General features: G+C 50.1%; 1 protein-coding gene across 3 annotated transcripts in view; it reads right to left on the bottom strand.

Moving 5' to 3' along the window:
- The window catches only part of LOC119449563 (fatty acyl-CoA reductase 1), a 79,277-nt gene that overhangs the window by 25,834 nt on the left and 38,902 nt on the right, over positions 1-14,541 (bottom strand). The gene's annotated exons all lie outside the window — the stretch shown is intronic.

Below are 14,541 nucleotides of genomic sequence, written 5' to 3'. Positions count from 1 at the left end.
GCGGAATACAGAGCAGAGAAACAACAAAATGGAATAAGCAAAAATATATATTAGCAGTATAACATTATACAAAGTTAATCACACAGCAAATAATTCTTAAGTTGGTGCTTAAATGATTACAAGGTAGATGGCAATTTAATGGCATATGGTAGACTGTTCCAAAGATTAAGTGCGCAAAAAGAGGAAGCCATCCTTCTGTAATTAGTATGGCATAAAGGTAGCAGGAAATTTCCTTCTGCTGCAAACCTTGTGTTATTAGGACCTTGCAAACCTTGTGTTATTAGAAGTAGATCAGAACTAACGAAGTTGTAAGAAACTTGTTTAGTTAATAGTTTGAAAAATAATATCGCTGAATGATAGTTGAACAAATCTGTAACTTGAATGCGGTTTGTACGTAGTTGAGAGGAGGCATTAGAGAAAAAATGACTTTGGGTTATAATGCGAATGGTTAGTGTTTCTCTTAAGTGGCCCTGAACCGCCCCTTGGGCTTGGTGAAAAAACACATCCTGCAGATAGCACACGCTGCTGTGAACATTTCAGCCAAATTTATTAAGTTGTGCGCAGCGCATGGAGTTCACAAGATGAGTCCGAAGTAAATTTTTCTTCAAACACTCTCTTTTCAAACAGGTGTCTTCTCCTCACTCATTTCAAGGCTGCCGTTGGCCTTCCATATGTTGTCATATATAAGATTCCCATAGATGTCCATGGCGCACACTCTTAATCGCAATGAAGGAAATCTGCCATCCATGTATGCCACATGCCTTGGTCATGTTTTGAGCCACACATAAAAAGGGCGCAAGCTCTGCCGCGTGTTTCATTGTGAACAAGGCTCCCGTGGGGGAGCCGAAACGTTAATGTATTTTTAAATATATTTCAACCTTTTTTTGGTCGGTGTCTCGATCCCTTCCTTTTAAGTATGCATCATCCCGACCAGATGGGCTTCCGTCATACTCTCGACTTCATCCATATGCGACAGGCGTACGGCCAGCAAGTTATCATTCCTTTTAAGTAAGATTCCCATAGATGGCTGCAATTGGCCGATAGCTGACATCAATCAAAGATGTGTTTGGATCACTGCGCTTTTTCGTACTGTTGTGTATAATAGTTGATGTAGTGAACGAAACAGGCTGAAGGGAGAATTTGTTTCGAATTTTGCTAAGAATTACATATTTCCAGATGAAATCGGCTATCGTCTGTTCATGCTTGGCTGCACCCACTCCCATAGGAATAAAGCTTTGGCCACACTGCTCATCGGTGTATTAGCCGTCGGGTCTTGCTTATTTCCGATTAGTTTTGAGCACTCGACTAGCCTAGGACCACGCGAAACTTAGGCCCAGACCACACATAATGCTTAGCGTGCACTTACTCCTGGCCGCTCTTGTACAGATGCCTTGGCAGACATTGCTTCGTATTGAGCTATTGATAGCGCTTCAAAATGCGCCATTCGGATGTGGCTACTATCTGTTGGTCAAGCTGGCACAGAACAATTCTGGTCCGCACCACATAGCGCGACCAGACTGGAGCACATCAGCGCGCACTCCAGCCGTGTCGTGCACATAGCAAACATTGTTATACTGCCTATACGCACTACAGTTAGCCACTATAGTTGCATGTACAGTCATGGACAAATGAACCCAGAACAAGAAATAAAAAGTAGAACTCGAGAGCTTGATTTCACACCGCCACTTAAACTGTATTCATGATATTGCACATACTGCCGAAAAAAAAAAAAAAAAACACACTCGAGCTAGCTTTAGCTCGTTCGTATTTCAATTGTCCATGACTGTACATGCGTTTGCTGTATAGCGTCAATACCATAGCTGCTGTGGGGTACCGCGACGAGCCCTCCCATCGTCGACATGCTCGGACAACTGCAAGCTTTGATTGGTCTGTGTGGGTAACATGGCTGCGGCAATGCGCACCAGCCTGAGCACCCACATCTGACTAGTCACCATCATTGTCAAAGCTCATTGCCAATTTAGCAGTTTTCCTGATAAATTTAGCATGTTCTTTGTCCTGCCTAGTGGGAAAAATTTGTTCTTTTGTGCGTGGATGGCTTCTTTAGTGGTTTTCTTGTAATATTGGCTTTTTTTTAGCATTACGAAAGCTTCAATTTCTTTACAATAACTTGTGCTTCACGTGTCCCAAACATGCAGCTTATTCATGCCCCTTTGGAAGTAAGAGGGAATCATCATCATCCACAAACAGTGTGCTTCGCATTTCTACTTCGCCTTTCTCCGATCCTTAATTTGCGGGCTGGTCTCTGAAGTAACAATAAATGCAGCTTCAGTTACACGCTGCCCGAACACGTTTGCAAGATTGGCACGATGAACGTTTACGGGGTCGGCGATGGCATTGACCCTAGACCACGGAGTAAGTTAAGACAGGAGCGCCGACTCCGCTCATCTGGAAGGGACACATTCTGAAACACCGGTTCCTGCTTCACAGCGTGTTCGCTAGATGGCGCTACGAATGAGGAAAAACTCTGCAGCGGAGAGGCGGGCCCAACAAACCGAAGGAGTAAAGGCGCGGGGACTCTCTCACGGCGCCTGCTTGCCTATCCGTTTTGTCGCCTGCTCCGCGCACGCCCTGACGCCTGTAGCGCGCATAGCTCTTGCGGTTCACGGAGTGACATTAGCAGGAGAAACAAGTCATGTATCACTTTATTTAATTTATCTTCTACAAGCCAAATGCAGGGCATTTGTCAGGTGGCCTACATGGAACTTTACAAGGCACAGGAACAGAAAATAAACAAATTACGGAAAATAAGACGGAAAGAAAAACTATAGCAAATGGTAAGGCGATATAATGGCAGTTCGGGTGGTCTCAAGCAATGACAGACGACAGCGAGAAGAAGCTTCTATGCAAAAGCTGACGTTTATCACTCTTTTTATCTGAGCACGCATCATGTGCTAAGATGCTTTGCTTGCTTCTTTGTTTCTCACGGTGCTTTTCGTGTTGCCCGGTTCTCTTGCGAGCAGAATCGCCACATTCTCATTAAACATAAAAATTGGGAATCGCTGCCAGTGTTTCCTGCTTATTATTTCACAAGAGACGCTCTGATTATGTGTCTGCATCACTGGGGGAATCATCTCGAAGGCAAGACTGAGAATTTACAGGGTAGCCAGCCGGTATTTACACTGGCTAACGTCCTTGTCTTTCTTTCCCTTTCTTTCTTTCTCTCTCTACATTACCGCATGTCTCTGGACAAGGAAAGGCACCTGCACTGTGTGTAGTTGTAGACAAATTTAAATTGGGCTCCTCTCGTCCTTCCGCATTGGTGTCTTCTGGTTCCTCCTGGCATTCAGCATCATTGAGCTACGCCAGGCTTCCCTAAACAAATTGAAGGAACAGCCCAGCATCGAAGTCGAGACATTTTCTTTACATTTAGCAGGACATCGCCTTTGTCTTTGCTGAAGTAACTATCAAAAATAAGCTGCTTCTCGAAGTGTCGTGCACATATTTTGTCCATTGCCTTAAGCGCTCGCTTATTTCAGGAATTTTTTGACGCCGCTGGTGCAGTAGAAGATCAGATGGCGAAGCGAAGAGCAAAAACTTTTCGCGTCCTTTGCCCTAACCAGATTTACAGCCGGGAACAAAACACTGTCCTGTTGCTCAGTCTCTTCACGCACAAGTATCAAGATGCCTTGTTCCGTCAGGCATGAATATACATGCTACAGACATTGTAAACAAAGCGAGGAAGACGAAAATTTCGCACCTTCGCTTCCGCGCAGACGTAGAGGAATGAAAAACAAGTACTTCTGTTGTGTCTTTTTGTACAGCGTCATTTATCGTCTAGCTGTTTCCTCTAAAGACATCTAAAAATGTTTCGTATGCGTGCATAAAAGTGCTACCGCGTGTTTATTTGCGCTTTTATTATTTGTGCGCATATATTTTTTGTGTTTGATTGCTGTCAAATTGAGACGGCCGAGGGTCTACGTTTGTAGCAGACAACGCGCTCTGCGGGTGCCGCGCTGCCCGTTCTGCGCCGCCGTCGGTCTCCGCCAATCAGCGCATGCGCACATGGAAGCAAGCTGTTGAGTGTTTTCCACGCGCCTCGACAGATGGCGATACGCGATGTATAATTTGCGTTGCACGGTTTGTCCCGAGCGAATGCATTGCGCGGCGGCGGAGTCGGCGCTCCTGTTTATCTTACTCCGTGCAGGCATCTCAGAGTAGAGGCGCTGGCGTGATGCTCGAAAGTTACCGCTGTGATGCGGCCCCTGTGCCCAAAATGTGCGGCGCTATGGCGCCGCATTGAAATAGATTAATGCAATTTCTACAATATCTGCCCGTCAACCACTGCACACGGTACAAGCTCGAGGAAACAATGGACGACAACCATGCGTACGCTTGGAAAGCAATAGTCATTCTTCTAACTAACACTTGGAACAGGCCAGATAGCTGTAGTTTACGTAGCTGAAGGATTTTTCAAAGAGAATACGCTAGGTACAGATCAAGGGACTTCCGACTTACCAGCTGGGGTATTGGCAGTAGCAGCGTCTAACCACATGCAGGAAGACTGGAGCAGCGGCGGAGCCTTCTGCACAGACTGCTTGCTGGAAGCCAAAGAGGCTTGGGCCATATATGCTTGGGCAATGTCAGAGGGATATCACTTGATACACCCCGGTTGCACTCATAGCGCTTGCGATTTCTGCTTGCACCGCCCACAAAAGGAAGATTCCCCCTCTCTACCCAAACTTACTAGCGCGTGTGCACCCAACGCCATTTGCTGCATTTGTGACCGTCATGGGACACGAGAATTCCCACAACAGTAAACCAACACCTTGGTATTTCTGTGCGCTGGTTTCTAGCCTATAAATTGTGAAAATAAGGTGTTTATTTACTAACCTTTTGTACATTGTGTGATGAGCTGCCGCCCTACATTTCATACAAAAAATAACTCGAAGGTTATTTCTTGTGCTGCAGTTGCTATGTATTTCATCGCTAGAAAGGATACACATTCTGGGTGAATATTTAGAGTTTTCTTTCTTTTCCATTCTGTTAGGCTAGAAGTAGTTGTTTTTACTGTATCATATATGATACACCATGCTGTAAAGGTGTTTAAGTAACCTCTTGTGGTCTTTCCTTGACAGTGCACTCAGCTGTCCTGGGGTAGACAGACTTGTCCATTTGCAATGTGCTGTGCATGGGCAAGTGCAATGACTTGAACGCCCGACTGGAACTGTGAAAAATTAGGCCCCCTTTGAAATAATTTTCTGGAAATGCACAAACGCTAGCAGACAGTCTTTGCCCCTTAATAAAGGCCCAAATATGAAAATTTTCCCAGAAATGATTTCTTCAAACTCAGATTTTCTCTTTTGTGAGGTGTCTTTGGCCATTTCATTACTGTTTTTTGGACACTGAGATGCACAGCAAACGAGATGCAGTGAAAAATAGTTTTTCATAGTTTCTGTGCATCCATGTTTTGCTGCTTTCAAGTGATGCTTTATTCTATACAGGCTGCAAGGCATCCTTCCACAGGACCTGTTTTGTGCCTGGTGCTTGTCCAAAGTGCAGACGTCTGAAAACCAGGTACAGTATGGGTACAAAAGCAGGTATAAAACCAAGTACGGCGCTCGGCACTATTGTCACGACCTCTTCTGAAGCTACTGTGTACTTCTGAAATTTTTCCTTCTGTTTACAGAATTTATGCTTTGTAGCAAACTGAATTTGACATCATTGCATGCCAAGCTTCGCACGCCTGAACGGCCCGAGCAGACGAAATGGCATCACGTGCTTAAGGTCACGTGTCTCAGTCAACGAATGAAATTGCGCATCGGGACAACTTTATCGCAGGCTCTTTCTTCATAGCCATTGAGTGCACAGATTAGCGGTAGCATGAAAGCTAAAGAAGAAGAGTGGCTCTTTCAAACTAAAGCCCTCCATCCACGCGCCAAAACGTGCATGGGGAGGTTTTATTTCAAAGCAGCGTCTCGTGCGCTGCCCGGCTCCCCAGACGACTCCACACAGAATTAGCTCCTGCACTGCATGGAAGTGACGTCACTTATATAAATTAAACTAAACACAATTGAAATATATAAAATCTTACTAGACAATGTGCCCACTCGTCCATCCTGAAGGCGATCGCAGACCTCGGGCTCGGGCGTCGGTTCTACGACTTTGTCCGCTCCTTCCTGACCCGGCGCAGGGCCGTCCTCCGCGCAGGAGACCTGGTGTCGGAAGAAGTCGAGCTCGGACAGCGGGGAACTCCCCAGGGGTCCGTCCTCTCACCGACGCTCTTCAACCTAGTGATGATCGGGCTCTCCGAACGACTCTCGAGGATTGACGGGCTAAATCACACCATCTATGCGGACGACATAACGATCTGGTGCTCCGCGGGGTCGGATGCCTTCATCGAATCCGCCCTGCAGGAGGCCATTGAAACTGCCGAGTCCTACCTTGAACACACCTGTCTCAAGTGCTCCCCCACCAAGTCAGAGCTGTTGCTGTACTTGCCCAAACGCCGTGGCGCCAAGCTCAAAGGGTGGAAACCTCCGGTCGAACGCAACATCACACTCCGCATAAGAGATGGTCGTATAGTTCCCAGGGTAGACTCCATCAGGGTCCTGGGAATGATCATCGAGTCCCGTGGAAACAACACCCTAACGGTGCAGAAACTAATGACTAAGACTGAAAATGCAATACGACTCGTACATAGAGTGGCCAACCGGCACCACGGCCTGAAAGAAGACAACCTACTGCATCTTGTACATGCGTTTGTTCTCTGCCACTTTACCTATGTCGCCGCCATACACAATTGGCTGCGTGCGGAGCGCGACAAACTCAACGCCCTTATTCGAAAGGTTGTGAAACGAGCCCTCGGCCTCCCTATCACCACTTCCACGTATAAACTCCTCGAGCTCGGCGTGCACAACATGCTAGAAGAGATCGCCGAGGCTCAGGAGCGAACGCAGATAATCCGACTCACGACCACCAAAGCGGGCCGCCACATTCTGTGCAAGCTCGGCTTTTTCTCCTCGATGACCAGGGATCCCCCAGATTTGACGCCGGTCCCCTGCGATATCCGAGACCTTATCACGATCGCTCCCATTCCGCGAAATATGCATCCCGACCTATACCGAGGCAGGCGCCTTGCGCGAGCAACCGACCTTCTCAGGAGCATAGACATGAAAATGGACGATGTCTCGTTCGTGGACGCCGCTGCCTATCGCAACAACCGAGCCTTCGCCTCGGTCGCGGTCTCATCTTCGCAGCGGATCCTCAACTCCGCCACGATCCTCACTCGAGAGCCCGAAATTGTGGAGCAAGTAGCCATAGCCCTAGCTATGCTCGACAGCAAATGGAATGTCATCTACAGCGACTCCAGACCGGCCATCAAAGCCTTCGAACGCGGTGTCGTCTTGGACCAAGCGTTACGCATCCTCCGCAGCGCGGATCAGAGTACCCTGAAGCACCACACCGTCATCTGGTTCCCCGCCCATCTCGGATGGGTGCCGGGTGCCCTGCCAAACCTCAATGAGATCGCCCACGACGCAGCGCGTGCGCTTACTGACCGCGCCGTCCCAGGCCAACCTCACCTCGCCGAGATAGAGACCAACCGGGATGCACCCATCACGTATAATTAAATCACCAAACACTTCTACCTTGGACGCCGCATCTTTCTGCCCCCACACCCCAAACTTAACAGACCGCAAGCGCTAACCCTACGCTTATTACAAACATACACATACCCAAACCCCGCCAAACTCCGCGTTCTCTATCCTGACGCGTACCCCCAGCGACATGTGCTCCTCGTGCGGATACACGGCGACACTCACACACATGCTCTGGGAGTGTAGAAACGCTCATCCCGACTCTACCTCGGACAAGTGGGAGAAGTCCCTCAGAAGCTCGCTTCTCGCCAACCACCAATGGACCGTCCAGCAGGCCCACGAAGCGGCCGCCAGGTATTCCCTGTCGGTCCCTACGTGGGAGACGCCCACTACGCCCTAAGCGCGTCCTGCAGGACCCAAATAAAGTTTGTCCAGTCCAGTAGACAATGTGTTGAACTTACGATATTAAAAGAAAGTTGTCTTATGCCGAATTTTTATTAGGCTAACAGCGCAAAATGTTTTCAACTATACTGGCATGTGTTTCTGTATAATACCGTATCTACTCGCATAATGAACACACTTTTTCTCCCAAAAAATATGCGCAAGGATGGGGGGTGCTTCATTATGTGAGGTAAAATTTTGAGCGATTTTTTTTTCTCTGGCCACCTCTAAAAAAAGTCACAGTTTCACCTGAAAGGTGAACCATCGATTGCGATAGCAAATGCGTAGACAGCTACACGAAGTAGGGTAGTAGTTTTATCAACTGTATAAGCTTGCAAACATTCACCAACTAGTACTATGTAAATTAGCAAGCATGGTGTCAGCACGCACAGGCAAACATGAACACATCACACTCGATGACCGCAGACACTCACTGTGAAAACATTGGCATGAGGAAGCGCGGCCACTAAAGCAAGCGAAGTGACCTTCGTACTGTGTATCACTTCATTGCAAACTGAGCGGTGAGAACGGAGCACACACAAAGGTATAAGCCGCCGTCGCACCTAGATTCAGTCTTCAAGGCAGATCGCTTTCAAGATAGGGCGCGCAGCCTCGCAATGCGCAGTTGCTGCGCCACACCCCTCCCTCCCCTTCCCCCGGCGCCATGCGCGCGACAGAATACAGCGCGCTTCCTCCCCGCTTTCCTCCCTCGAACGCGGGAGATTGAGGTGCAGTGGTCGGCGCCGCCGGCAAAAATTCGCCTTGAGTGTTCATATAATTGCTATCGCAATAAAAGTAGAAAACACACGTTATTCGGTGACTTGTGTGAAAAGCTGCTGCCACACTACACCGGGCCCTACACGATATTGCGGCAGCTTGGCGATGTTAACTACGAGATTGCTCTGCTGGACTCGCGTGTCCCCACTGACGCTGTGCTTGTGTCTTGGCTGAAGCCTTACTTTGCTGCGAGTTACCTCCATTATAGCTGGTGCCAAGATGGCGCCTTTACGGCGCAACCAAGAGTGGTGCTAAAGTCAGAAGAAGACGATTTGACGTGTCGAGGTGAAATCGGTCTCGACAGCCATCTTGTTTGTACATCGTTGCCTTTCTTGTAAATATTGTAAATACATGTTTATATGTGACTTCCGCACTGTAACAATATGAATAACTGTGAAAAATATTGTGGCCATTTTCAGCTAACATCCAAGTGCCCCTTTTATGGACATCCACGTAATATACACAAGCCTTGCATCACTAAGTCTTGTGGGGGTATTCCCCAAACCGTAGTGCATGCAATCGCAGCTATGTAGGGTTCGGGCGATTAAGGCAACAAGCGAGTCAACTCAATGTTTATTGCTGCGGGTAATAAAGTACACTTGCAGAGGGAAGTCCGCTCTGTATAATACAGTTAAACCTGCTTATAACGAACCTCCATATAACGAATTCCTGGATATAACGAAGTTTTTCGATTCCCCGCCGTTACTCCATAGAAGCACATGTATTTGAGACCTCTACGCGTACGTACGTAACGAAGTGGCAGCGGGAGACCCCCTCGATATAACGAATTTTCCCCTCCGACCACCTAGAGATTTCGCCCCAAATTTTGACATTTTTGCGCGAGCAGCAACCTTCTCCGCCGCGATGGAATGCGAAGCGAGCGCACGTGTGCGTGCGTGCGTGTGCGAGGCGGCCCTGCATCCCTCGACCCGGCGATCTTGCCGCCGCGGGCGTGACCTTTCCCCTCCCTTCATTCAAATCTGATCCTGCCGCTTGCTGCAGCTGGCCTAGCCCGCCAAGCCGGCACTCTCTCCTTTTCCACCTGATGTTGCCGACGCGCTGGTACACGCTATGGCACATCAGACTCGATGAGCGCGGACACGCGCTGTCAAACGCTGGCGGCGTGTGGAAGCGCCGCTGGAGAAGTGAGCGAAGTGACCTTTCGTGCTCTTGTCTATCGCTTCAACGCAAACTGAGCGCCGAGAACACACAGCACGCACAAAGCTACGAGCCGCCGACGCACCTACACTGCTAGACTCTGCCCCAACGCAGATCGCTTTCAAGATACGGCCTGCGCGACCGCGCGCCGCCCCGCTATCCCTCCCCCCTCGCTCCCTCGCCGGTGCCTCGAGCGCAACGGAAGAAGGCGTGCTTCCTCCCTGCTTTTCTTGCGCGCGCGAGATTTAGACGCGGTCGTCGGCTCCCCTCGCACGTTTTCACTCACACATACAGCATACGGCGCGCGGCGACTGTGTTATTGCCCTTGAACTTTAGGGTACGGCCACGCTAGCGGCAAAAACGCAACAAAAACGCGCGGCAACGCGTCATGCCGCGCGCGGCAAAAGCGGCAGGAATCGGGGGTCTTGTGGCGTGCCGCGCGAAATGGGTTCTGCGGCAAATGCCACGTGCCGCGAGATGAAGAACCAATCATGAGCAACGAGGGTTACGTCACGGAGCCATCACAACCGGAACGCCGCCGGTCCGCGCCGGGTTTTCGATCGACGATCGTCGTCTCTCGCATGAAACAACGAGCGCTCGCAGTGTTCCTCGCCCGTTCGGAGAGCGCGGGAGATCTTATCGCGCTGCCGCGTGGCGAGACGCGCGTGCCACGGTGGCCTCGCGGCAAGGCGCTGACGCGCGGCAACTTGGCTCGCTGCATGACGCGCGCATTTTTTTGCCGCTAGCGTGGCCTTACCCTTATATACGGAATATCTATGAGCCAAAACCAATTTTAGGGTCACAACGCGTCATGGACACCATTTTTATATAGCAAATACGGATCTCAAGGGCCATACTTTTGCTGGCGGAAACCGAAAATACGTCATAGTTGTCGCCCCCGGCACTTTAGGCGGCCAATGCCATCGTCAAGCCACCAAGCCAAGCGACGTGAAAAGTCAAAATGGCCGCTCGGGCCGGCGCGGGGTGGCAGTTCGCGACGTATGATGCGGGAACGGTCCCACAGTTGCGACGCAACAGCGGGGTTACCAATGCATTGAGTTCTATGGGAGCTGTGCCGGGACCGGTCGAAAACGACGTAACAGCCGGGAAAACGCAGCCCCCGAGTAAAGTTTTTACTTTGGTCTTCCACCGCCGGGTTCTTCTTTCTTGCTGTTTTACTTTGTCTTCGTAGTCGGTGTCGGCTTTTCTTAAGCCGCTGCACTGTTCTCGAGCTTTGGTGTTCAAGGACTCGAAATCGTGGATGTCAATAATTATAACTGAATTTAATTGCAGAAGACAGAGGTTACACTGCGAGTATATAATAAACAAGGAAAGCGAGTACACACATGAATGCAGCTGAGCAAAGGCCTCGGGGCAGTCCGTCGCCCCAATCGGGCACTTGGGAGATCGGTCCGTTGTCTCTCAAGTCTCAGACCACACTGCCTGCTCAGCCGCGCACATTCTCACCCCCAGTCCCAGGACCACGTGTCCGGGCTCCATAACTCACACCGGCGGTTGGCGTCACTCGAACCTGCCGAGCTGTGCACGCCGTCTCGCCCCCAACCCAAATACTCCCGAAAAACTCCCTTCTCCAGATGCCTCTAGCGGCGTGCCGTGCGATTTATGGCACTCGCAAGACCCAGTGCGCGAGAACCCCTGCCGCTCCCTTTTTCACCGAACCCCGTCCGGCCACCGCCGCTTTGCAGGCGCCCTCGGAAAGCGACTCCGGTCGCGAGCTAGCCGCACAACATCACAAGGAAACAAATACACAAACACACAGAGACCCCAGAGAAGGTGAGCGACCACGCATTCCAACTAAACACAAAGACTGCATACATGAGTCAACTACGGCGCATATTCACAACGACCTTACACCCCGCACCCAAGATCGTTATTACAACCTAACTGGTTGTTATGCACGATGAACTCGAGGTGTCGTCGTGAATCCTGCATGCACACACGTGGAAACAGACCACAAAATGGAATAATTAAATGATAAGTAATGAATTGGTTACATGAAAACACACTTGGGAGCATGACAAGTTTCAGAATAAAAACAAAACACGGCATTGAATATGGCATATATGTGCACCGCTACATTAACAATAGACACATACCGTAATGACATGATATCAAACACTGTTAAGCAAATTTCATATGAAAGCACATGCAGTCTCTGGGTGGCTCCCAGGCACAATTCCCAGAGACCAATTCAGAGAACAATTCTCAAATCTAACCTAACCCAACTTTGGCAGCTTGGTCAATGTCTGCGCTCGTAGCGGGATCGCCTAAGCTCCGCTCCTCTCCCCAAATATCGGAGATGAGGTCTAAACCAGCCTCGAACAATCGCCCGCCTTCAATACCGGTACACGCTTGTTTAATCATGTGCCATGCCTCCGCCGAGAACAGACAGTCAGCGTCGTCCGTCGCTAATTCTCCAGTCAACGCGCACATTACAGGCACTTCCCTTGCGATGTGACCACTCCCGCCCACATCCAGGTTTAGCCCCACGCGCGCCAACTTCGCCACGACTTTTGCGCCGAAAGCTGCTACCTGCGTCACATTTCCGATCTCATGTTTCGCGCTTTCGGGCACGGCATTTTCTCGGAGCACCGTAATCTCTGCACCCGTATCAATCAGTGCCCTAATGGAAACATCACCGCACCTTAAGTTAACATACTTCACAGCAGGTATGTCTCGTTCTCTCTTATTTTTGGTTGATGTGCCACCGCATGCGGGCCCAAGCTCGCTGCTTTCGAGAGACACCGCCTGCTGACGACCGGGCACCGTTTCCGAATTCCGGTCTATGACAACCCGGTGCACGGTTTTTGCCTGGGTCGCCACTCTCTCAGGGCAGTTTCGTGCGTAGTGCGGTCCATTGCATACAAAACACGTGAGCTGCGTTTTCTGCAGAGCGGCTCCCTTGTTCACCGACGGCACACTCGGTGCCACAACCCTCGTGTCATTTGTTGTGCTCGCTGCGTGCTCGTATTCTCCCGCTGTTTTCGACGTTGTCACCTGCCTCCGCGCAGACCCCTTACCCTCGATATCTTCGTATGCTTCAACGAACTTTGCAACTTTGTGCGGCGTTGCCCACCCGTTACCCTCTTCACGCTTAACGTATTTCCATACTTCCTGGCTCAATGTTTGTTTAATTTGGTCAGCGACTTGAAGCGCAAACAGCTCTTTGAAAGTCGTTACGTTGCGCGCCGCCGTATAGAAGGCATAATAGCTCTCGAGCCTAGACGCAAAATGCTGCCAGGTGTCGTCTTGCATCGGTGTTGCAAACCGAAACTGTCGGAGATAATCGCCCGGCGACAGCCTCAGCTCAGACAAAATGGTCTCCTTTACTTTATTGTAGCTGTTCAGCTCGTCAGTCGACAGCTTCGAAAAAATGTGCCGAATCCTCCCTGCGATCAGCGGCAGTACGAGATGGCTTTTGATACTCTCGGGCACTCCGTACGACCGAAAGACGCCCTCAATGCCCTCCAACCACACCGGAACCTCTGGATCCGATGGGATCGGAGTTAGAAGGCTTCTGAGCATTTTGGAAAAACGACCTAGGGTCTCCTCGCGAGATTCCGGACGTCTGTTTGGGGTTCTATCGTCTATACTTTCCTGCATTTCAAGCTGCCGTGTTCTCTGCTGCTCAATTTGCAATTGAATCTTCAAACGTTCTAATTCCATTGAGGCTATCTGAGTTTCATGTTGAAATTCGAGTTGTTGTCTGTCTGCTCCTGTGCCCGACCCCACCTCATCACTCGGCCCCGTAGCTTCCCCGTCACTACTCATGATCAACACCCACTAGTCCCAGGATGATCACAGCTAGTGGTCTCTGAGAACCATGCAGGGAAGCCACCCACCTTGTTTCCAGTCCTTGGAAGCCGATGAAAGGAGTCGCTTTTCGCCGTTCGTCACCACCACGCAGCTTTCGACAGGTTTCCTCTTGTCCATCAGAGGCTGATGAAGTGCGGCCACTAGTCCATCAGTGGATTGCACTGTCCGATGCGCACTCACAAGTCCATTAGTGAGCGCTCCCCGTGCGTCAGTCCGTCGACGCACAGTGTGGGCTCGGTCCGTTGGCCCGTTGATGCTGATCTTCGCTACTCGCCTTCACGTGAGCAGCACCCTCGCTTTCCGATTCTTCGACTGACCAGGCACAATGGTGACGTCGTTGCAGTGCTGTTACCTTCGTGCGTTCTGATCGGATACCTCCTGTCTCTGCCGCTGCCGTCCGCCGAAGGCTTACCGAGAACAGATGTGCTGTCGGGCTGCGCCAGTAAGGTTTTTACTTCGGTCTTCCACCGCCGGGTTCTTCTTTCTTGCTGTTTTACTTTGTCTTCGTAGTCGGTGTCGGCTTTCCTTAAGCCGCTGCACTGTTCTCGAGCTTTGGTGTTCAAGGACTCGAAATCGTGGATGTCAATAATTTTAACTGAATTTAATTGCAGAAGACAGAGGTTACACTGCGAGTATATAATAAACAAGGAAAGCGAGTATACACACATGAATGCGGCTGAGCAAAGGCCTCGGGCAGTCCGTCACACCGATCGGGCACTTGGGAGATCGGTCCGTTGTCTCTCAAGTCTCAGACCACACTGGCTGCTCAGCC

The sequence above is a fragment of the Dermacentor silvarum genome, chromosome 4 (genome assembly GCF_013339745.2).
Source record: "Dermacentor silvarum isolate Dsil-2018 chromosome 4, BIME_Dsil_1.4, whole genome shotgun sequence".
In the NCBI taxonomy this organism is placed as follows: Eukaryota; Metazoa; Arthropoda; class Arachnida; order Ixodida; family Ixodidae; genus Dermacentor; species Dermacentor silvarum.
Note: the sequence above shows the minus strand (reverse complement) of the source record. Positions and strands in the feature narration are given on the sequence as shown.